Source organism: Amblyraja radiata, chromosome 14 (genome assembly GCF_010909765.2).
Source record: "Amblyraja radiata isolate CabotCenter1 chromosome 14, sAmbRad1.1.pri, whole genome shotgun sequence".
Classification (NCBI taxonomy): Eukaryota; Metazoa; Chordata; class Chondrichthyes; order Rajiformes; family Rajidae; genus Amblyraja; species Amblyraja radiata.
Genome location: NC_045969.1, coordinates 43,191,661 through 43,217,902, shown reverse-complemented (window position 1 = coordinate 43,217,902; position 26,242 = coordinate 43,191,661).

Genomic DNA, 26,242 nt, shown 5'->3' with positions numbered 1-26,242 from the left:
ATCTCATATATTTTGTCTTGCTCTGTGGCACAAAGTCAATACAAAATGCCCATCACATTATTTCAGAGAATGCCAGCTCTCTGTAATTTATAAGCTGTTTGTGCAAACTGCTGTAGAAATGCACATATTTGACACAATGAGTCTCGTTCATGTCCAAAAGGCACTGGATTATTCAGCTGTTGGGGGGCTATTTTCAATAGAACTGCAACCTCAGAAAAATGCACCATATCTCAAAATGCCAGCTTTAAGCCACATATGTCTTCGGCGAGTATTTGATGAATTCATGTAGCTATCAGTTTGCTGTAACGTTTGGCATCTTTGAGATAAAACATGAAAGTGTACATTTACAACAACCATAGTAAGACATCACTGCAGTGGACTGTGTGAATCTGCCAGACTCTAGTTCAGAAACCTGCCATTATAATTGTTCCACAATATTGATTCATGAAGTGCTTAGGGTTACGGCTAGTACAAGTGTCTCCCCTTGAGACTGATTAATTAACAGTAAGGGAAAATATTGCACTTCAGGCATTCAACAAAGATCGAATCTATAGCAGAAATGTACTTCTAACCCTAAGAGCTAATTTAAAGAAAAGCTCTTTGTTTTGAAGTGCTGAGACCAGTTTCCATTTTTAAATGTGCGTGCCTGTTGATGTTTGATAAATGACCAGTTGATGAAAGAGTAATCAATCACCACAGGCACTGGGCACAACTAGCAGATGATGCTTTCAACCAGGGCCTGGCCATAAGTTGAAGAAAACACTGCTGGTTTCGAAGGCTATGCTCAAAACTCTGCACTTCCTTGTTGCAAACAATATTTCAGGATTCCATGAATCACCCTTGCACCAGCACTACTTGCAGGTGTGATTTCAAGGTTAGTTGCTGGATTAATGCTGGGTGCTTCTGTGATTAATTGCAGCTTTTCAATGTCTACATGTCGCTCTGGTGATCTCACAGAAGTTGACTGTGTCACTTATATCCAAAGCCCAACTATTTTCGACAGTATGAGATTGCGTAATAGGCCATGTTACCAACCTAACAATTTCTCATGTTGAGGACGACTGACATCCACTTCAATTAGACTTTAGAGATACAGCATGGAAACAGACCCTTTGGCCCATTGAGTCACTGCCAACCAGCGATCAGCCCATACACTAGCACTATCCTACACACTATGGACAATTTACAATTTTTACCAAATTTACCCAATTTAATTACAAGCCTGTACGTCCTTGGAGTGTGGGAGGAAACCGGAGCACCTGTAGGAAACCCACGTGGTCACAGGGAGAACGTACAAACTCCGTCCAGACACCAAATGTTGTCAGGATCGAACCCGGGTGTCTCGTGCTGTAAGGCAGCCACTCTACTGCTGCGCCACCGTGCCACCCCAATTTATGTGGACCGAGTGAGAGCTGCAGAGTACATTGTAGGACCTGTGTGTGATCCTTCCACTATTTGCACTCGGACACCATGAGCTCCAGTTGTGGCGCCTCAAGTGATTCAGGGGCTTCCTCGGATGCTCTTCTGTGAAGCATTTGTGAAGCATTGTGGTTGTCTTCCTGTAGGGCGCTCATCGTTATGGAGTGTGGAATCGAGTGTTTATTTGGCAATGCCAGGTTTGGTGCATCATCAGGTATGATCAGAGCCTCAATATATTGACAGTAACCATAGTGTGGCCATGGAGTGAAGCTTATTTTGCTTCACAGAAGATAGACACAAATTGCTGGAGTAATTCAGCGGGTTAGTCAGCACACAATAAACCAAGCGTGGCCTAACCAAAGTTTAGTACAACTATAATGTGACATCCCAACTCTTGTAATCAGTGCCTCGGCTGATGAAGACACGCATATCATATGCGTTCTTCACCACCTGGTCTACCTGTGTGAAGAAACCATGCTGTCCAAGGTCCTCTGTCCTTGATTGTCTCACACTGAGTGAAATATGAGTTGGCTTCGGGGAATAATTTCCCAACACACTACACTTGGAAAAAAGATGCTGCATCCTAATTCTTCTTGTTGGAATGAATACTATGGCAAATCATATATTGACAGTAACCAGACTGCAGCTTGGAGAATGAAAAGTCATATTGGCGCAATCACTTGTACCCCAATATCTCGGCAGGACCGGTAACCTACCCGAAGGCTCGTCGGTCGGCGTAACCAGGAGGAAACTGGAGAAGTCGGACACGAGGAGCAAGGGTCGGTAGGAGGGTGAACCGAGGTAATGTCACCAGCGCCTTCAAGGTCGGCTGCAGGAGGCAGCACCGGGACACAAGGATGGCCGGGCGAGGAGAGGAGAGGGACGTCGGTTTGTGGGAACTGCTCCAGTACATCGAGCACATGGGCTGACTGGACTCTGGACTTTGAATGATGGCGTCAAAAAAAGTGGCACTCGCATGTGTGATACATGCAAAAAGAGGTTCACTGTGCAGTTGCATATGTGACAAATGCATCATTGAACCATTGAAGATCTCTCTGTTCAGCACATCCCAGGACCCTGTCATTCACAGTGGATGCCCTGCTCTGATTTAACTTTATAAAATGCATCACTTCACACTGAGCAAAATTCTATCTTCCATCTGTTATAACCTTAGACAACCCTATTCACTGTCCACGACATCACTAATTTTAGTGTCATCTGCATGTTTACTAATCATGTGTTCATGCTACTGCTACACCGCTCCTCGCCACAGTTCTTATGCTATGCCCTTCGTTCTACACTTTCCCCCATGCGGCTGCGCCAGCAAACTCTCGCTCTGTCTCTACCACTGCTCTCGACCTCACTCACCCAGACCTGCAATAGACTTCAATATTACTTAATCCTCCGCTGAATCCAGGTGTTTGAGTTTGAAGAAGGGTCCCGACCCGAAATGTCATGGCATTGTTCAGCCACACTGGGCAACTTGTGAGTGCCTCCAGGGAATTATTCTTGAACAGACCAGGCTTGGAAAAAAAGCTGCTGCACCCTAATGCTTGCTTCTGGAATGAACGTTCCTGCAAAACATATATTGACGGTAACCACTCCAGAACATAACTTGGAGAATGAATATTTATATCAGTACAATCAATCACAAATCTCCACTTTAGTCCCACAAATTGCAGTTATTCTCTGATGCTACTAACGGTGAATGTAATGGATCTTTCCCTGTACAAATAATCCCCCAAGCACAGCAGTTCATTACATTACCACTCCTTCGGATGACTCTGTTTCACACATGGAATGGACCATCATTATTGAATTTCAATATCATTGCTACCCCAAATTCATCCCGTTATTACTATGAGTGTGGCAAAGAACACAGATCAAAGATTGCACTGTTGAGCAGCTGTGAACATGAGGGTTTACTGACAAGATAGATTTTAGATTTAGATTTAGATTTAGATAGCCTTTATTGTCATTCAGACCGAAGTCTGAACAAAATTGAAGCAGTCATACATACAATACAATAAAAAACAACAATAAACACATATTAACATCCACCACAGTGAGTCCACCCAACACCTCCTCACTGTGATGGAGGCAAAAGTCTTAGGTCTCCAGTCTCTTCCCTCCTCTTCTCCCTCTGCGCTGAGGCGATACCCTATCGACAAATCCACGGTAAACAAACCTGGAAAAGGCCAGCTGATCCACCGAACACTTCCAATTCCCAGCTGCCACATAATGTACACAAGCTAGGAGCAAAAGGCTGACAGACCCAATTCTGAACATCTTTTGAATAGCCATATTATCAACCTTCAGTTAGGACACTGGAAGTTGTTGCTGCTTCCTCTGTGAACACAATCAAATGACATATTGAACACATTGAGATCTGTTTTGCAGTGAGTGATTGTTCTGCTTCTTGACTTTTTGCATCTTTCAGTGCGATGGACATCCTTCCCACCACCTGAGTTTGTGATTGAATTTATGCGATTGAATTTATTGCGATTGAATTCATTGTCAGGTGTACAGAGGTACTGTGAATAGCTTTTATTTTGTGTTAACCAGTTAGCGGAAAGACAATATATGATTACACTCGAGTCATCCACAGTGCACAGATTCATAATATAGGGAATAATGGGAATAATTCCAAGAAAAAGCAGGTAAAGTCCGATCAAATAAAGACTGAGAGTCTCCAATGAGGTAGATAGTAGTTCAGGACTGCACTCTAGTTGTTGGTAGTATGGGTCAGTTGCCTGATAACAGCTGTGAAGAAACTGTCTCTGAATCTGGATGTATGTTTTTGTACTTCTATGCCTTTTGTCCGATGGGAGAGGGGAGAAGAGGGAGTGGCCGGGGTGCGACTCATCCTTGATTGTGCTGGTGTCCTTGCCGAGGCAACATGAGGTGTAAATGGAGTCAATGAAAGTGAGGTTGGTTTGTGTGATGGTCTGGGCTGTGTCCACAATTCTCTATAATTTCTTGCGGTCTTGCATGGAGCTCTTCCCAAACCCTCCCCTTAGGCAAAAAGATACGTGAACAACCTAAGTGGGTTAGATGATGAAGTTTGAGCATTGGCTCGCTAACCTCTGGATCTGGGGCCTGAAGATAGCAGGACCATATGAAGGGCCTAATTTTGGGTTATAGATGGGTGCCAGGAAGGCAAAGGCTGGTTTACCGCTGTTTGGAAACCTCAATGTCTTCCAAGTTCAGGATCCCCAAAATAGGATAGGTAATGGTCAAATGAATCCTCCACATACACTCATAATGCACTTGCACTTAGAACCATGCAGATAATGGATGCAACTGCCACCCTCTGTCAGAAGGACTAAAGGGGCTCATAGCTGACTTCGTTGCACCTGCCAGCAGCTCAGCAATTGGCCCCAGCTGTGGGGTGGGTAAAGTTGCAGTGACCATTGCAATAGTGGATCGAGGTGGCAGATCCTTATATACCATGATGCTATTTTAGCATGTGGGGCCTAAAAGCTAAAAGTCAAGCATGGAGAAAAATTAAAATCCCTGTCCCACTGTACGACTTCATTCAAGAGCTCTCTCGAGTTTAAAAACAAATCAAACTCGTGGAAGCACGTAGAATGTATGTAGCGAGTACGTCGGAGCTCGGGGACGCCTCTTAGCGGCTCGTAACGATACCGGCAGGTACTCGGGAAATGCGGTAAGCTCAGGAAGGCGCGTGAAGATTTTTCAACACGTTGAAAAATGTCCACGAGAGCCCCGAGTACCTACGAGCGGCCATTACCGTAAATCTCTGAGTTCGAATCAGGGCAAACTCGGGAGAACTCTTTGAATGAACTCGTACAGTGGGACAGGGCTTTAACACTAATTTTCCCAGCAGGAAAGTTGCAGTGTTGGAGAAGCCACCCGTTTCAATTGTCATGCAATTTAATTTTCAATTGGCTTTAATGGAAAGGAAAAAGGTAACTGGTGTACATCAGGAGGTGAATTCAATTGTGTCTTTACAGCATCATTATTGTTCAATTGATATTGCATCCTTGATGCTGAATGTTCAATTATATTTTAATCGTGCAATTAAAGCATTTCCACAACATAATAAGAAAATGTTACTCACTGGACATTGCTTTGCAGGCCTTAACTATGTCCACAAGGGCCTCAAGGGATTCTACTCCCTCAATGACTAGCATATTAAATCTTTCCCACCTCACCTTAAACCCATGTCCTCTGGTTCTCGATTCCCCTACTCTGGGCATGAGACTGTGCATCTACCCGATCTATTCTTCTCATGGTTTTGTACACCTCTATATGATTCATTCCCTCATTCTTCTGCACTCCAAGGAACAGAGTCCTAACCTGCTCAACCTCTCAGGCCCTCTAGACCTGGCAACATCCTCGTAAAATCGTCCTCTTAACACTGACTGACGGCTGCTGGAGGTTTAGTTTAGTTTAGTTCACTCTATTATTGTTATCTGTACCGACCGAGGTACAGTGAAAACCTTTTTTGTTGCTTGCTATCCAGTCAGCGAAAAGACTATACATGAATTACAATTAAGTCGTCCATAGTGTACAGATACAAGATAAAGGGTATGACCTTTAGTCCAAGATAAAGCCCATTAAAGTCCGATTAAATATAGTTCAAAGGTCTCCAATGACGTAGATGGGGGGGAGAGGACTTTTCTCTAGTTGGTGCAGGGACGGGTTAGGAAAGTCAATGGAAGATCCACAGTTCAGTACGGAAAGTACACATTTATTACAACCAGAGCTAAAAGCAGGGTAAATCTACAGAAATCACATTTCTTTATTCTCAGAGTCCTTGGTTGGAACTGGGTGGTTAAATAAAGTATTTTGTTGGGCCCAGATTGAGATATGGGTTGTGGCAAATCAGTTATCGAGAGGATCAGTGATTTCAATTATTGGATCTTCAATCACTTAATAGCATGTATTTCTTCCTCCTTGCAGTCTTGGCAGCATGCTTGTGTAGAATGGCTTAGCACAAAAAAAACTCTTTGTCTTTTCGACAAGCTGCCTTGTCATTTGGGAGAGCTAAACAGACAGGATTAGTAAGCTCATCATTGACTCAGCTTTGACATCTGGTAAGAGGAGCAACTCGAGGTAATTAATCCCTCAGTAGATGACGTGGGTCACAAATTAATACTACCTTCAACTACAGGTACCAGAATGATTAGTTTGAAGGTGAGGGAGCGGGAGGTTGGTTCTGGGGCAAGAACTAACTGTCTCTGGGGAATTGGCATCCAGGAGGTAAAGGCTGGCAGATTGCACTGTGGGATAAAGAGCGACTTGCTTATGCTTAGAGATACATCATATAAACAGGCCCTTCGGCCCACCGAGTCCATGGTGACCATCAATCACACGTTCGCACTTATTCTATGTTATCCCACTTATCATCCACTCCATGGACAATTTGAGAGGCCAGATAACCTAAAAACGTACATGTCTTTGGGGTTGTGGGGGGGGGGGGGGCCTAAGCACTCAGAGGAAACCCACATGGTCACAGGGAGAACGTGCAAAGAGACACCCAAGGTCAGGAGCCCAGGTCTCTGGCGCTGTGAGGCAGCAGTTCTACCAGCTGTGCCACTGTGACCACTCTCAGCTCAGTCCATGAGTTAAATGTGATTTGATATGAAACCAGAGCACATTTTGATAAGACAGGGACAACTCAAGTTTCAGCTTGGAGTTCAGTGGATGGATAATATCCCAAGTGTATTCCAAACAAGATCCTTTATAATAAGACACTTTTACTCTTGTTCTCAATTCCTCATGCACGAAAGGCCAATATTATATTTCATCTTTCCCAGGAGTGGCCACTCATTCAGTTTGTCTCTATCCCGTTGCAGCCTCTTTGCATCCATGTTACTACTTGTGTTCAAGAGAGGCCAGTCTCCCACATCATTGAAATAGGGCCACAGCCAAAGATGCATTAGCTTTGTCCATTTATCTGATAATGGATTGGCCTACCAGAACCTTGCCACCCTGCTTCTTATAAACCCAGGCGTTCCAGTTAGTTGTATTCCCCTTTTGCACAAAGCCACAGGGGAAATACCCGAGACCACCAATTCGACTGTGTGGTCAAGCCTAAGATGCTGGGACAATCCCTAGACAATCAGAGCCTCCTCTGAGGCCATGACTGAGTGGCTGGGGCACGCCTGAGATCACCAGTGCCCCTTACCTACCTTGAGATGAGGAACAGTGCCCACACACACATGCAAAGACTGAGCTGCCAGGATAAGCCTGAGACTGCCAGCACCTCCTAGTGAGGCATGGGTTAATTGCAGGGATAAGGCTGAGATCAATACGCCTCCTCCTTCGAGATCAAGATTGAGCTGCCCAAGATTGCCAGCGTCGCCTCACATGTGCAGTGATGACGGTGCCCCCATATAGACCTGGACCTTCTTGTCACTATAAATAAACTATATCGCGTGAGTCCACCCTACTGCGAGTGTCGGTGTGGTCATTGCTGATTTGGTATCAATCCCTGACGCCACAACACATAGTTTTGTATCATGAGCAAACTTAGAAATATTACACGCTCTACACTGCCAAGTTATGGGTATTTTGGGGCCAACTCCAGCCTGTCAACTTGTTTGTACCTCATTTCTAAAAATCTGTAATCAATTCCCATTTCACACCAGTATAACACTCCCCAATTCCATGTGTTCTGTCCATTTCTCACCACCTCTTATGTAGAACCTTAATGAAAGCCTCCTAAAAATCTAAGAACAAAACGTCTCTTGATTTCCCACATATTTGAATCATCTTCAAAAATAGCTACAGATTTGTCAAATTGTTTCCCTGTGATGAATCTACGTAATCTCTGCTCAATCAATGTTCACATTTTCTAGATGTTTTGATGGTACATCCTTTATTATTAATTCCAGTGTTTTCTCACTACTAATATTAGACTAACAGGTTGGTGGATTCCAGTTTTCTCAGTCCTTTCTTTCTCAAATCGTAGGGCCATACTTGATTCCTTCAAATCTGCAGGAACCATTGAGAATGCATACAATTTTGGAAGATGAGATCTGGACCACGTCTACTGTTACTCTTTTCAAAATGAAGATCAGTCCTTAGTGGTTTTCATTTTTCACAATTATAATTTGTATTAAAAAAAAACGTAATTCTTTCATTTCCTCACTTGCACGATTTAGTTTTGTTTAATTTTTCCGATGACACTCAGTTATATCTCTCTGTCTAACCCACTGATGCAAATGCTTTAAGTTCTTTGACCTCCTGCCTATTTTCCATTAAAAAATGGATGAATGCTAACTTTCTTAAACTCAACGATGATGAGACAGAAATTTTATTATTAGGATCAAAACCCAAGAGAGGGATGTTACTCGGTAAACTGGGAAATTTGAGTGCCTATGTCAAACAAGAAGTCACAAGCCTGGGGGTAAAAGTTGACAATTATCTTAATTTTAAATCTCACATAAATAAGGTAACAAAGTGTAGTATCGTTACAAATTCCTGCCATCAGTGGCGCTCTAGATCTGCCCACTGCCTGTGCGTGCGACTCGAGAGGCTGTGAGGGGGGGGGGGGGGGGGGTGTGAGTAAAATGCAAGGCTTTATTGGTTGTCCGGAAGGGATTTCCTCGTACGACAAGCTTATGACGAAATTTCATTCTGTGATCCCGTTCTTTAAAAAAAAAAAGTTGCTTGACTATTGAATCGCCGGATGAAAGTCAGGCCCAACTTAACGCCTTCAAAATCGCAAGTTCAGGGCAAAACAAAAGGTATGTACTGTAGGACGTTTATTTAACATCTTCTCTAGTTTTTGGTGTAATTTCATTTTAATCTGATGATGCGGAATATGTTATTTACGCCCCGATATCGGCCGTGTCCTGCCTGTCGGCTGTGAGTGTGAGCAAAAACATAGCGGTGGCTATGTTTGCACAATCATGACTTAAGAACATCTAAATATCTATATTTTGTGTTATTGTTATTGTCTATCCATGATCAATATTTTCATACTAAATATCTGACTAAAAACTTCCACAGTACATAGTTTTTAGTCAGATATTTAGTATGAAAATATTGATCATGGATAGACAATTACACAAAATGTAGATAATTTAGATGTTCTTTTGACAGATTGTGCAAAAGAAAAAAATAATGATTTTGATTATCTTGAGAGTGGATGTTTGTGGATTTTTAACACATGTCTGTGTAAAACGGCTCTTGCCTGCTGCAGTGTTATAAACCAACAAAGTTAAATTTATGGGAATTAAACATTCGATTCCTTCAATTTGGCATAGATATTCATGAGATTTTAAAATTATGGAATATTGTGAATTCTTGTGTGAATGGGTTTGTTATTTGGATAGTTTGGCTATTTAAAAAAGTATTTTTAGCTTTTTCTTAAGAATGGGATAGATGTTTAGATCTAGTAATTGAATTTAGATGAATTGATTTGATGGCACTGATGAATATGCTTTTTTTGGTTGGGTATTTACTATTTGTTTTAACGTTTAGCTTGTGTTAGGCATTTCTAATAAAACTGCAAATAAAAACTTGTTTGTACTTAATGCTGTTCAGTGTTTTTTTTCTTTACATTTTTCAGATGCCTCTGAAGAAGAAATGCAAAATTGCCAATCCAAATGCCCAGCCTGGCATAGCTAGAGCTCACCTTGAAGTGAATTTCTCTGTCATGCCCAAGTCTAAGTGGGATCTTAAAAATGGACACTTTTTGCACTTGTATACCTCGTTTGGAAAAAGTCTGTTGAATGGGAAAGTAGTGGGCAGAAAAGCATGTCATGCGTGGTTTGAAGAACAAAAACTTGTAGTTTACAATGCCAAAATTGAAAAGTTGAAGAAAATCAAGATGTACAGAGTTGCTTATTGGTTGCAGTCTGAGGATTATGATGATGCTACTGATTATGATATGTCAATGTACCAGCTAGCAGCTGATCTTCTCCATGAAGACTTGGTATTTTGAAAGAAATTGTAATTTCTTTTACCTGTCTGTTACGGACTTACAGCATATAATACAATAATATTAAAGTTCTGATCTTGAGAATATCACATTTTTGAATTTTTAAGGCAGTCTGGGTGTTTAATACTATTTCCGTCACAATGGTTAATTTTGTAATTAGCTACTTAATTAGGTATGTAACTAATGATATACTTTAATTTCAGGTAATCCAAGTAAGATGTATCATATTTGTTTCAGAATACTTCAATCTATAATAACTGAAAAATTCATTCAGTTCTCTTAATTTTTAAGAAAGTTATGGGCTTTTATGTCAATTGACTGTCCTCGATCACAGCTTTTGTGTTAAATTAATGGAAAAGCAATAGGGTACAAGATGCTAATTACAAGCTTGATTTTTCACATCTCAATATGTTGTAACATCCCTACAAAGTGTGCCATCTATCACCACAGAAATGTTGCTAAAGTACGGCCTTTCTTAACTCAACATGACTGGAAAAAACTCATACATGCTTTCATATGTAATGCCTGATTTACCAGTCTGTCTTCAAAATCCCCAAACAAGTTACAGCTCATTCAAAATGCAGTAGCCTGGCTTTTAACAAGTATCTTAACAAGAAAAGGGAACATATTACCCCAGTATTATACTCCCTTTATTGGCTCCCTGTGAGATCCAGGATAGACTATGAAGTCCTCCTTCTTGTCTTTCAAGCCCTAAATGGCTTAGGAGCAGCATATTTTACAGAGTCCCTCCTTACCTATGCCCCTACTCGAGTGTTCAGGTCTTCTGATGCTGGCCTGTTAGCCACTCAATGCCGCAGCAATAAGAAAATTGGTGAAGCAGCCTTTTTCAATTACGTCCCCAAGCTGTGGAATACCCGACCCGGGCCCACTCAGTTGAAAATTTTAAATGGCAGCTCAAAACTTATCTTTTTAATCAAACTTCTAACTGTCTTTACTTCGTTTGTCCTTATACACTCTCAATTTTACTTCGGAGTCACGTGAGTGACTACGTGAAGAACCCGCTCAGTGCGCAGGCGCGACATTACGCACAGCAGTGCAACAGCGGCTGCAACGGGAGTTAGGTGCTCCCGCTACAGAATAAAACGGACCGTCAGGTGAGTATCCTGAGGTCGGGTTTCTTTTACAGGTGAGCCTTTTTTCTGCTTGTGTTTTTTACAGGCAGAGAAAAAGGCTCTGGTACAAAACTGTCCCCCGTTCAAGGAGGAACGTTTCCCGTCGGGGAGGGGGGCAGCAACAGGCGTCAGGAGCGTTACCCGGTGTTCCGTAATTCCCCGACACCGTGCCGAGGCCAGCCCGCTAGTACCTGAGCAGCGGGCTGGATGCATAGCCACCCGAAGAGGCATCCGGCAGGTGTTCCCGATTTCGGACGGGACGTCTCTCCATCCGCACGGGGGGAGAGAGAGCCGCCTGAGCCGCTGGATCGGCTCACGGAGCAGGTGCCTGCGAGACGCGCTGCTTGAGGGGCGCTCTCGCTACTACAAGGCAAAAGCTCCAGAAGAAGGCGGTAGGAACAATTACCGGGTGCTCCGCTATCCACATCACCGCGCCGAGCCCAGTCCCGCTAGTGCCTGAACTACGGGCTGGATGTCTAGCCATCCGAACAGGCATCCGGCCGGTGGCGTCCGATTCATCGGACGGGGACATGTCTCCACCTAAATGGAGGAGAGACAGCCGCCTGAGCTGCATCCAACAGCTATTGGAGCAGCTCCAGCGAGATGCGCAGAAAGAGCGCTCTCGCGAAAAGAAAAAACAAGACTTTCGAAGAAATCTGCCCCCCGTCCAACTCCGCAAGAGGAGAAGGGGGGGCAGCAACAGGCGGTAGGAGCGCTATCCGGGCGCTCCGCTTTCCCCGACACCGAGCCGAGTCCAGCTCCGCTAACGCCTGAACAGCGGGCTGGAGGCAAAGCCAAACGGAAGAGCAACCGGCAGGTGGCATCCGACTCGTCGGACGGGGACGTCTCTCCACCCAGGAGGGGGAGGGACAGCCGCCTGAGCCGCATGGAGTGGCTCTTGGAGCAGGTGCTCCAGCAAGGTGCACCCCGGGAGGGGAGCTCTTGCAGAGGGAGGTCAGGCACTCCCTCTACAGTGCCTCCTGCACTGTCCATTGCATCCTCCTTGCCAGAGGATAGCTTTGGGGACCAGGACTGGGCTGGTCCAGAACAAGGGGTTATGGCTGAAGATTTCGGGAGTATGCAGGGGATGCAGGAGCAGGAACAGCTGCTTGGTGCAGTGGGCCGCTACGTGTCAAACCCCCGTGCAGGGGAACCGCTAGAGGCCAAACTAGCGGCAAGTATCAATCACCTTTCCAACAGAGCTCTGCAGGAGCAGGTGATTAATGAAGCTTTAGATACCTATACGGCGCCGGAGAACTGTGAATCTCTAAAAGTACCAGCGGTGAACAGCCAAATCTGGGGACACATTGGGGCAACCATCCGGCACCACGAGCTAAAGCTGCAGCGGATACTCCGACTATTGACAGCAGGCATCACTTCGTTTGCTCGTTCTATAAACAACACCGAGATGACCACTAATCAACAGGATACACTCGCGTTGTTGTGTAACCCGCAGTTTGAAATTAATAATCTGCGGAAAGAAATCATCAAACCTGCCATCAGTCCTCGATTTGCCGGGCTGTGTAAAACACCAGCCGATAAGCCAGACAGGCTGCTCTTCGGGAAGGCAGGGTATAAAACGAGCAAACTGAAAACACACACCACCAAGTGGCAGCACCCCACCGCATCCACCAGTAAACATCCGCCATTCAACACTGGTGAAAGCTCGGGGTCCACTTACTTTCACCGTAAGTCTTTTTTAGACCAGGGCCCAGAGTGGACCCCATGGAAAATGCGCCAACCCCCAACAAACACGCCACATCAGACACCTCGCAAGCCTCGTCCGACCAAAGGGAATCAGAGGAAATACCCGTAACCATGGAGGTAGGTGGGTCTGGTTCCTATCAACTTTTGGGAGGTGGAGGCTTAATACTAACAGGAGGTAGATTGCACCGGTTTGAAGCATAGTGGATATAAAATACAATTCATGTCAGAAAAAACGCCGCCAGTTCAACAATGGCCCCAAAGGGTATTTCTCCCTCCGTCAAAGAGAAACGTAAGGGACAAGCTGAACTGGTGAGACTTATCACAAAGGGGGTCATCGAAAAGACCAAACATGAACCTTTGGAATTTGTATCGAATATATTCACTAAAACCAAAAAAGATGGTGGCTGTCGCATCATCATTGACTTAACATAATGGTCAACGAGCGACCAACTATTCGACAAGTAGCAAGAGTAATTGGGAAAATGGTAGCAGCATTTCCGGCTACACAATTCGGACCTTTGCACTATCAAAAAATTTACAGAGAGCAAAGGTACAGGCAATAAATCGACATACAGGTCACTATGATCGTGTCATGAAATTACCCACTGAAGCAATATCAGAGCTACAGTGGTGGGCAGAAAACGTTTGGCATAGTTTCAGCCCTATCTTTATCACTAACCCTACTTTAGTTACTAAAACAGATGCCAGTGCTCAAGGCTGGGGAGCGACTAACTCCATATCCAGCACAGGTAGTAGATGGACTAAACTAGAGTCATCATTACTACTTACACTGGGCATTAACTATCTAGAGATGTTGGGCGCCTTTTATGGTTTAAAAGCATATGTATCTAATATGCAGCACTTGCATGTTCGGTTACAAATTGATAAATACTACGGTGATGGCTTATATTAACCATATGGGTGGCATAAAATCATTATCATGCGACAAATTGGTCAACATGATTTGGCAATGGTGTCGAAAGACATATTTGGCAATCAGCTACTTACCTACCAGGTAAGCTAAACACCCATGCCATGAGAAAATTAAACGCCTGGGTTGCAAGTTTGAACAGACCTTACCTGGAACTGGGATTGTCCAAACAAACCATCACCATGTCGGCATCCCTTCGAACATCCACCAAAAGGCAGTACTTAACCAGCATCAAAAAAGGGAGAAGTACTGCCAGGAAACAGGGACAACATACGCAACAGCTACAGCCACCAACATACTGGAGTTCCTGGCCTATCTACACCGATGTAGGGATCAGCTACAGTGCCATCAACACAGCGCAGAGTACTCTTTCTGCTTATCTCAAACCAGCGCCAGGACAACAGGCGATGGGATCCCATCCACTGGTGGTAAAACTGATGAAGGGCATTTACAATATCAAGCCCTAAGCCCAGGTATACCCATATTTGGGATATCAGTGTGGTCCTGACATATCTCAGGGAATGGCCACCAGCCAGATCCCCCGGCCTCGAGCAAGCTACACTAAAGACGCTCATGTTGATGGCACTTGTATCCGCTCAGAGGGTCCAGTCACTACACCTATTGCGACTGGACAACATGATCACAGCTCCAGACCAGATCTGTCGTTATCCAGCGACTGATCAAACAGAGCAGACCAGAAACACCTAATCCAGTCGTGGCTTACCCACCAGAACCACGGTTATGTGCCATGACCCACCTACTATCCTACATAGACACAACCAAAATATTCGAGGGAGATGAAAAGCCTTGTGGGTCAGTCACAAAAACCTTATGGTCGGGTGACGAGCCAAACCATTGCGAGATGGCTCAAGCAGGTGCTAGAAACTGCTGGGATAAACACTAACATGTACAAATTTTATTCCACCAGGACAGCATCCATGTCGACGGCTAAAGAATGGACATGCCTATAGACCACATCCTGGCTACAGCAGGATGGTGGGGGGGGGGGAAAGACCGTTCAGAAATTTTATAATAAGCCGTTGGCAAAACCTGGTTTATTTGCAATAAAGATTTACGAACTGCAAATATTTAATTTAAGCCCAGGGGAGCAGCTTAATTCTTTGTTGTTATTGTTTCAAAAATACCATTGTGTTTTTCTACAAATAGACTCATTGGTTGATTACGATAACACTTCCTCCCTCAAGAACTTCGGCAGTGAGTGAAATGAAACTGTTACACGGTTTGAAATCACAGAGCTTTGAAATCTTCACGTAGTCACTCACGTGACTCCGAAGTAAAATAGTAAGATTAAACGAGAACTTACCAGTTTGAAGTTTGATCTGTATTTTATGAGGAGTTACGATGAGGGATTACGTGCCCTCCGCTCCCACCCTCATTATATGGATCAAACTAATAAATTGATGTCTCCTTATCTTTACTATGTTTACTTCAAATAACTGTGTCTATCTGTGATTCCACACCGCTGCTTGGAAGTATGCCGCGCCTGCGTACTGAGCGGGTTCTTCACGTAATCCCTCATCGTAACTCCTCATAAAATACAGATCAAACTTCAAACTGGTAAGTTCTCGTTTAATCTTACTATTTTATATTTTATATTTTTATATAAATCTGTGCTTTTTATGCTTTTAATTGCCTTTGTCCTTACTGTTTTAAATTGTATTTTTCTGTAGACCTGTGTTTTTTTGTGGAAAGCACTTTGGGTTGCATTCAATTGTATGAAAATTTATTGAAAAATGACTTTTGAAAAATAAAGTTATTACTTATTATCATTATTATTTAGTTTAGAGATACAGGCCCTTCGGCCCACCACGTCTGTGCCAACCAGCGATCCCTGCACATTGACACTATCCTACACACACAGGGGACAATTGTTTTACATCTACACCAAGCCAATTAACCTACAAACCTGTACATCTTTTGAGTGTGGGAGGAAACTGAAGATCTCAGAGAAAACCCACGCAGGTCACAGGGAGTACGTACAAACTTCGTAGACAGCACCCATCTTCAGGGTCGAACCCTTGTCTCTGGTGCTGTAAGGCAGTAGGTCTACCACTGCTCCACCATGCCGTCCAGGTGCCCCAGTGGACCTTTGTTTCCGCAGTACTTTTGCAAAATATTCTATATCATCCTTCATGAACCCAAATAAAAAGTATTTGTTTAATTCCTCTGCCACTTCCTTATTGTCCATTCTAAATTCTCCTGTCTTGAAAAGTGTAATGTTTGAGACCACGTAAGGCCCTAGCACAAGCAGAAGGAAAACACGTCCGACATCTTGTAAGTATGATTTATTCTGCTCCACCCACGGACACTTCTCCAAGGTCACCTGCTCTCGATCACGAGGCACAGCCCTTTATATTAAAGGGGCACTGGCATTTACATATACATCACATCTCCCCCTTTACTTTAATTACAATTCTCCCCCTTCCCTTAAATGACCTTACATCTCCCCCTTCAACGTTGGTCAAAATTAATAACTTGAACCTTAATGAATTTAATGTGGATAAAGTACCACAAATAACACAGTGCTCGTCATACTACAAAACTATAAAATAATTACCCAACAATTTTACATAACAAGTCGAGTTGGGGGTTTTGACAATCACCCACTTCTCGTGCAAGTCATCTTTCCAACTCGTTCTGTGTCGTATTTCTGTTGTGTGCGAGTGTGGCTTGGCTCGTTTTGAGCCGATTCCCCCACCACAGACCCTTGTGATGCGGCCTGTGATGGTTCGCTTGAGTTTGGGAGACTAGCTCCTTCTGGGTGAGGGGTTCCTCCTTGTGGGAGAGTATTCACGCTCGTCTGCTGCGTGTTGCCAGGGCATGGCTCAGCTGCTTTGTGCGCAGGTCGTATGTCCTTCCTGTTCCTGCGGAACTCTGTACCGCTCGGTGTAGAGATGACGTAGCTCCGAGGGGACAGGTTTTCTCTTGCAATACGGCCACGTTGCCACTCAGTTGGTTTGGCATGAAACCATACCTGTTGTTGTTGTTCCAGGCGCAGCAGCGGCTCGACGCTTGCCTTCACATTGAAGTATGCTGCCTGTTTTTCTTGTCGGATGGCCAGTTGTGGTCCCATGGGAGGGACATGATGAGGCAGTAAGAGTGATAGAGACTATGGCAATTTGCTTCTTAACAGTCTACTGTTCAGTAACTGTGAGGGGGCATAGCCGCCTGTCCCATCAAGTGGGGTGTTGCGGTATTCGAGGATGGCGTACATCAGGTCACGGCCGCTGCGTTTGGCTTTCCTCATACCTTTTATAGTTTGCACACAGCGCTCTATCTGCCCGTTGCTCTGTGGATATATGGGACTTGAGGTGACATGGGCAAATTCCCAGTCATCCTGGAACCTACGAAACTCAGCACAGACAAATTGTCTCGTGTTGTCAGTCATCACCAAATCAGGAATGCCATTCCGGGCTAACATGCCCTTCATCTCACGTATCACCGAATGTGACGTCATGTCTGTCAGTTGCACTATTTCTGGGTACCTGGAGTAATAGTCCACTACAAGCAAATGGTCAACTCCATCCAGATGGAAGATGTCTGCGCCGACCTTAGACCAAGGTCTGCTGGGGATTAATGTTTGAGACCACGTAAGGCCCTGTTGTGACTAGCACAAGCAGAAGGAAAACACGTCCGACATCTTGTAAGTATGATTTATTCTGCTCCACCCACGGACACTTCTCCAAGGTCACCTGCTCTCGATCACGAGGCACAGCCCTTTATATTAAAGGGGCACTGGCATTTACATATACATCACAAAAAGGATCCATTATTAACCCTTAATAGGTCGGTGGGGGCGCTGCAAGTCGGCTGCCCTGCCAGCAGCGTGTTCGTCATTTCTACTTTTTTGTTTTTTTAGTGTGTCTAAATGTGTGTTTTAATGTTTCTTGGTGTGTCTTGTGTGGGCGGTGGTGAGGGGGGGGTAAGGGAGGAGCCGTTTTCGGTCGCCTCCTCCATGGAGAGGCAACTTTTTCCATGTCGCCTCCCTCGCGGCCTAACACTATGGATTGGTGCAGCCTTTCCCGAAGTCGGGCCCGGAGTTTCAGCAGCGTGCGCAGCGTAGCTTTTCAACCATTGCCGAGGTCGCCAGAAGGGAGTGCTCCGATCACTGGCCCGTGGACTGTTACAGCCTGAAGCCGCGGTCTGCAGAGCTTCTAGCCGCGGGCACGGCGTCCGGAGCCTGGGACCACTCGCTAGGAATCACCGGAGAGCTCCGACTGCCGGTCCACGGCCGATAACATCCTGAAGCCGCGGTCTGCGGAGCTTCTAGCCTCGGGCACGGCGTGGACTTACCATCTGGGATCCCTTGCCGTGGACAGCCAGAGAAGAGCTCCGACTGCTGGCCTGCTGCCTACAACATCCTGAAGCCACGGCCTCCGGTAGGAGAGCGCCGATTCGGGACCTCCAATCTGCGGAATGTGTTTGACCGTCCCGACGTCAGAGTTTCAACCATCCCAACGAGAGGGCCTGTACATAGGGCTGTCCGTTGTGGAAACTACGGTGTTTTATGGCTCTGACCATGGGTGAACAATGGAGGAGGACTGACTGTACTATGTGCCTTCCACCACAGCGAAGAATGTTGTGGTGGATGTTTGTGTTTAATTTTATTGTGTATTGTGTGTCCTTTTTTGATTATACCTCTGCAGGCAAATTAATTTCACTGCACTTTTATGTGTATGTGATGAATAAAACTGATTGATAGATTGATTTTTCCCTTTTTACAAACATAGAAGTTCATATGTTCCTTACTACTTTTAGTTTTCCACTTATTTTTTAACTTCTTGGTCATACATTGTTGAATTCTAAAATACTATCACTCTCCAGGCTTATTATTTTTTCATTTAACTTTGCAAACTTTCTTCTTAGATTTGAGACTATCATTAATTTATCATTAATCACTGATCATATATTATCTCATTAAACACTGCCCTCTGCCAAATCTTCTAATCAAATGTCTGCTTGTATAGAGTCATTCAGCACGGAAACAGGCCCTTTGACCCATCTTGCCCACGCCAACTAACATGCCCCATCTACACTAGTCCCACCTGTCTGCACTTAGCCCATAACCCTCTAAAACAATCTTACCATGTGCCTGCCCAAATTTTCTTTAAATATTATGATAGTACTTGCCTCAACTACCTCCTCTGGCAGCTCAATCCATGCACTTACCACCCTTTATGTCAAAAAAGTTATCCCTCAGGTTCCTACTAAATCCAGGATTAATGTAAATGGGTGGTTGAGATTAGCATGTATTCTGAGGGCTGTGGAGCCTGTTTCCATGTTATATGATGCGCTGATTCTAGTCCAGTCTACTCTGCAAACTTACCCATCATACCTTCATACTTTGCATTGTTTTGGTTGAGAACCTTAGCTTCATACCACATCCTGTTTGAACTCAGAAGAAAATGTCGTAATATCATATCATATCACTGTATGAAGTCTGTACGTTCTTATCCTGACCTGCGTGGGTTTTCTCCGGGAGCTCTGGTTTCCTTCCACACTCCAAAGATGTACAGGTTTGTAGGCTAATTGGCTTGGTAAAATTGTAAATTCTCCCTAGTGTGTAGAATAGTGTTAGTGTGCTGGGATCGCTGGTCGGTGCGGACTCAATGGGCCTGTTTCCGCACTGTATAACTAAACTAAACTTAGTAATTCTTTCTCAGAGTCACTCTGCAACAAAATTATTAGTAGATCTAAAATAGTTTGTTCCCTGGTTGGTTCAGAATATACACATTTAGAAATCCACCTTGAATACATATTTTAGATTTGGTTCATGACCCACTTAGTAAAACACAAATTGGGCTGTTGCAGAAGGTTAGATCACATGGGATCCAAACTGAGCTCCAAATCCAAATTTTCTTTCAGAAAAGAAGAATGCAAGTGAAGTCCTGCTGCCTCCACTGCTGGTGATTTGGGTGTTGGATCCCATCAGATAACACCCATTTCAGGATCACCAACGTCATTGGCTTCTCAGGACCATATCAAGATGTGGGAATGCGTGAGGGCTGTTGCAGAGAAGGCATCTATGGATACGACGAATATCTTAAATAATTAAAAACAAAGCACAGATAATTATTAGATTTTTTTAATGTCCGTTCATTTCTTTCCCCCCCAAGACAAATCACTTTTTTAAATAGTTTTCAAGTGTTTCTGGGCACTGCAGAAAGGGTTAATGGCATGAAAATGTGGACCCATGCATCCAGATCAGGTGAGGCTCAGATGGTGACACTGGGTAGATAATACTTGGCAGACCTGTGCAAGTGAGATCCAGGCCAATATGTTCCGAGGTCTGACTGAACCTTGAATACATCTTACCTTCAGGCTGCTGGCACCATTGTGCTGACAGATTACAGCAAGGCAATACAATGTTTTACGGGGCTTTGCACGACACTGTATTCATGGGTCACACATAAGCGGGCCCCATTTTACTGTTGTAAAGCATTTGTCAATACATTGTAAGATTGACAATAGTTTTTGTAATTGGCTTATTTTCCTGTTTATCACAGAAACCTCAAATCCAGTATCAATTATTCTTTGTTGCATTACAGGATCTGCCATTCTGCAGCCTTCTCTGTCACAGTGACAGACTCAGTGAAATGGAGTGAACTGGAGCTGTGAACTGCTCTCACTGCGTTAATCCCCGACACATTCTGATACTTTGCTCAGGTTCTTTTAATATAATATCTTCAGGTCCCAAATAGTGTGTATGAGATACCATTTCAATACTTCTTTATTCCTTAAGTGAAAAAAACCCATGATATTTCAAACCCTATCTTAATTTAGTCTGAAGAAGGGTCTTGACCCGAAACATCACCAATTCCTCTTTCCATAGATGCTGCTTCACCCGCTGAGTTTCTCCAGCATTTTTTGTCTACCTTCGATTTTTCCAGCATCTGTAGTTCTTTCTTAAACATTAATTTTTATTAGTCTGAAGAAGGGTTTCGGCCCGAAACGTTATCTATTTCCTTCGCTCCATAGATGCTGCTGCACCCGCTGAGTTTCTCCAGCATTTTTGTGTACCTTTAATTTTTATTAGTTTAGTTTAGTTTAGAGATATGGCCTGGAAACATGCCCTTTGGCCCAACAAATCCACGCCAACCAACGATCCTCGTACACTAGTTCAATGCCCCACACACTATGGAAGCCAACAAACCAGAGCACTCAGAAGAAAGCCCTGCAGTCACAGGGAGAAATTACAAACTCTGTACAGACAGCGCCCGTAGTCAGGATCTGTTATTTTGCAATGGGTCTCATATGATATCTGAGTATCATATCTTCAGGTCCTGAATTTTGTGTATGAAGTGCCAATTCCTCAGGAGATTATTTTAACACTTCTTTTTAAACAACAAAGTTTTCCATAAGTTAACAAAAGACATGCTGTTTCAAATCCTATCTTAATTATAATTTTTGGTGGATATACTCCCACGGTCTTGCTTTGTCGGGAGTTACAAAATTTGAACGCAGCGATGATGAGGAAAGAAGTAAGGCTGATGTGCAACCTTGGAAGGGAATTTCAATGGTTCAATGCTACTTTATCATTACATGTACATAGGTACTGTGAAGATGGACACAAAATGCTGGAGTAACTCAGCGCGACAGGCAGCATCTCTTGAGAGAAGGAATGGGTGATGTTTCAGGTCGAGACCCTTCTTCAGTGAAGTTTCTTTCTTGCATGCAGTTCAGTAAAAATCTTACAAGATATAGGCACATAATAGAAGAGTGTAATAATATATAAGGTTGATGCTGTTTCCAAGCTAAGTGATGGGGATGTGGGATGGATTAAAAGTAGTGATATTGGAATAAGTTCATAAGTGAGTTCATACGTTAGAGGAGCAGAATTAGGTCATTCGGCCTAACAAGTCTACTCCGCCATTCAATCATGGCTGATCTATCTTTCTCTCTCAACCCCATTCTCCTGCCTTCTCCCCATAACTCGACCCCCATACTAATCAATACTCTATCCATCTCTGCCTTAAAAATATCAATTGAAGGCCTCCACAGCCTTCTGTGGCAATGAATTCTACAGATTCACCACTCTCTGACTAAAAAAGATATGTCCTTTTATTCTGAGGCTTTTAGCCTCTGGTCCTAGACTCTCCCACTAGTGGAAACATCCTTCCCTCATCCACTCTATCCTGGCCTTGGTATAGTCTTGGCAAATAACAGCAGTGCATTTTGTAGAGGGTGCACACTGCAGCACAGTGTTGATGGTGTAAGGAATGACGTTTAAGAGGATGGCAAGCATGTTGCTCTTCATTGGATGGTGTTGGGCTTCTTGCATGTTACTGAAGGAATACCAGCACGGTTATCAGAAGGGCTTAGTTCTTTTGGTCGAGCATGGTCCTGTGATCCATCTGAGTGGGAAGATGGTGCTGTGGCCAACTATGCCGTCTGCAAATGGGGCAACACTGCAATCAGACTGAGCCACCTTCCTGCCATCATGTACTGCACTGGAGTGCCAGCTTGGATTACGATGCAAGCTTCTGGCATGGAGTTGAAGCTTAACAGTGATCATCTTACCAGCTACAACAGACTGATACATTAGCAGCCCTGTGATTACAATTAGCCCTTATGTAACACTTCTGCATAATTTTACATCTTAATGCTATGGACTGCAGAGAAATGGATAGAAATTTTAAACCCTGCAGGAAAATCCAATTTAATTCTCTTACATAACACAACACTAAAATGGGATTAGTATTTCTGAAATTGCTATTTGGAATGTAATTGAGAAATTAACTTCCAGGCGACACAGTGGCACAGCTGTATTGTTGCTGCCTCATAGCACCAGAGACCACAGTTCGATCCTGACTATGGGTGCCGTCTATACGGAATCTGTAAGTTCTCCCTGTGACTGAGTGGGTTTCCTCTGGGTGTTCCAGTTTGTAGCTTAAATGGCTTCGGTAAAATTGTGAATTGTCTCTAGTGTGTAGGACATAGAACTAGTGTACGGGTGATCATTGGTCGGCGCGGACGTGATGGGCTGAAGGGCCAGTTTCCACATCTCTAAGTTTGTATCTCTAAACTAAACTACTTTAAACTAAACTAAACCAAACGAAACGAAACTAAATTAAACTAAATGATTTATTTTCCTCTGTACCTTTCCAATAAATATGTGGTGGTTTTGAAGGTTTTGTTTAGGTGCCAGGAGGAGAGTGAGTTGAATAGGGACGGAAAGAGCATTGTAGATCTCCATAGATTGTCCATATTAAGGTGTTACAATAACCAGCACCAGGTATAACTGGCTTACTGCCAGCTATGCAAATTTCAGAATGGCACATCTCATCAATAAGTAGAATGTACCTATGCATCGTGGCTTCTCAGACTAGGCAGTTGTTAGAAAAAAATATATATTAATTTGCTTGGTGTAAATGGTTTAAGTTGAAAACATTCTTTGTGTCAGATGTTAATGTCTGAGAGCAAGCTTAAAACCCCCGCACTCATCTCCCACTGAAAAGCAGCAAAGGTGTAACATACACAGTAGAGCTCAAGAAAGTAGCAGAAGTAGGGAACCAGGTCCCTCAAACCTAGCCTGCTATTCAGTTTGATCATGGCTAGTCAATGTTTGCCATAACTCCTGTGCCAGCTCCTCAGAACACTAGATTCCTCGATGTTTGAAACATTTATCCTTCTCCACTGGAAACATGTCTGATGATCTGGCTCATGACTCTCGGCAGCAGAGAGTGCCAAAGATTCACTATCCTCTGTGAGAAGAAACGTACGCACATCTCAGTCTTAAATGGGTGCCCTCTTATTTTGCAGCTGTGTCTCCTTGTATGTGACTCTCCCACTAGTAAAATTATAGTAGTAACACATTTATTACAGGGTTTAAGGCTGCAATACAAAAATGGCCTGAAATCACACATTTCAATTGTAGAATAAGAAAAGTGGGATAATATAGAACTAGTGTGGCCTGGACTCGATGAGCCAAAGGGCCTGTTTTCATGCAGTATCTTTAAACAAAACAGTACAGCCCACAATGTCTGTACCAAACATATTGCCAAGGTCAACTAATCTCATCTGCTTGTACATGATCCATTTTCTTCCATTCTCTGCATATCCTTGTGCCTATCGAAAAGCCTCTTAAATGCCAATTGCTGTGTCTATCTCCACCACTACCCCTGGCAGCGTGTTCCAGGCACCCACTGTGTGAAAAAAAACTGCCCCGCACATCTCCTTTAATCTTTAAATACCGTTCAAATTTCAAATGGAGAGTCAGAATTCTGGTTTCGGCCGCAAAAGATTTCTGAAGAGCAAGTTATTAATAAAACATTTATCTGCCTTACCTATGAGCTTATTACTTTCTGTCAAAGTTAGCTTCAGACCATCCTGGGCAGCCTTCAGTCCCTTATTCAATCGGCTCTCAATCAAGTGCAAGAGCACCAGCCCATCACAGCACCAGAGCCAAGCTTCAACTTGACAGCAACATACAGTAAGTGATGGATGTCAATGAGCTCAGTGACAGACCGGTGCTTTTTGATGCATCCAAGTTGAGTGAGAAAGATTGATGAAATATCCATGGAAAAACCTGTTCCAATTCTTGTCAATTTAAAACCGTGTGCGTTAAAAGGCCCTGACAGAAACTGTGGAAGGTGCTTTATTTATTAAATACATTTAATAAAGTCACCAGCAAACGGCTTCCACGTCACAAGACCATTTCCAACACTGCTGCGCCCTCTGCTGCTTCTCTTGGGTTTTGCCGTGAGTTCCAATGCCCATCGCTATCTCCACTATGCCCCGGCCCTGACACACAAGCCATTAACACATCGTTCCCTCATCTTTGTGTTCCATTGTGTGTGGTCCCGAAGATGCCCAGATTGAATGCCTATCCCCACTTCGCCCCGATTCTCACAGACTGGCCATTAAAACCTTCATCGACGTTACCTTTGTATCTTGTTGCATTCGGAACCGGGAAGTCACAGTCGAGTATCGGTTGTTAACATTAAGTATCTTACCTTTGCACTCTGTTGCATATGGAGCCAAGAAGTCTGCAGCATTTGTGTAATGTAAAGTATAGATACGGTAACTAACATATCAATCTACCTCACCCTTGTACTTCCTTGGTAATTATCTTTTTGGTGTATAAATGCTCTGCTGTACCGACTTAATTTTAGGGTTAAACATGCTCTCCTTGTGCAAGTAAAATCAACTCACTGCTGATGGTTAATCAAGTCGTCCATCAGTCTCATTGAAGGATTTGACTTTGACAAAACACTCTTTTTTTAAAATCTCGTCGCTCTCGTGGTGGTCGACACCCCCAAAACAAGTCAAAAGAATAACCAACAGTGCCGTGACGATTTTAGTTTCTTAAGAACTTTACAAGGTGAATGATGAAAATGAGAGAAAAAACTTCGTTATTTTGATTGCTGTGGAGCTGTTTTATTTGAATAATGATGCATGGAAACAAAGCTGGGAAATTTTATTTGTAACGGCAGAAATATAGAACACAGCATTGATCATTCAGAATAATCTGTAATCTTAAATAACAGTTAACCATTCATTACTATTAGAAATAAAAATGGTGAATAATCAGCTATATTTATCTATACTATTTTATTGTTCATTGAGTTCACAAAAAAATTGATTTATCATTATCTTGCAATTTCCAGTTAAGAGTGACCCCAGAAGAAAACATTTACAAATTGAACACATACCCTGTTTATTTTCTCTGAAAGATACATGTGATAAAGCAGGTAGCTTAACCTCCTTCAGATACAAAAATATTCATATGCAAGTAATAAAGTTTTTTTTTTCCACATTCAACATTTTGTTTTTAACTAAAGCAAAAATTACACCAAAGGTATTCAACTCTAGACAAAGTACAGCTTGTGCTTTAACAAACCCAGGGCAATATGTGCTCGTGACATGGTTTGCAAGAAGTCTTGTGAAATATGCTGTGGCTTTATTTTTCCATGAATTATGAAAAATATCCTGTACCAAACTTGCCTATGCTTTTCTTTTCAACCTCTTTTTGTTTTTTGCAAAGTTAAGGCAAGTACAATCAACATTACAAAATCCACAACTCTATTGCTAACTGTGCAGCATTCATTTAAGTGAATAGTGTTTTATGATTGTATAAGAGTGAGATAGGAAAGCAAAAAGGTGTAACAT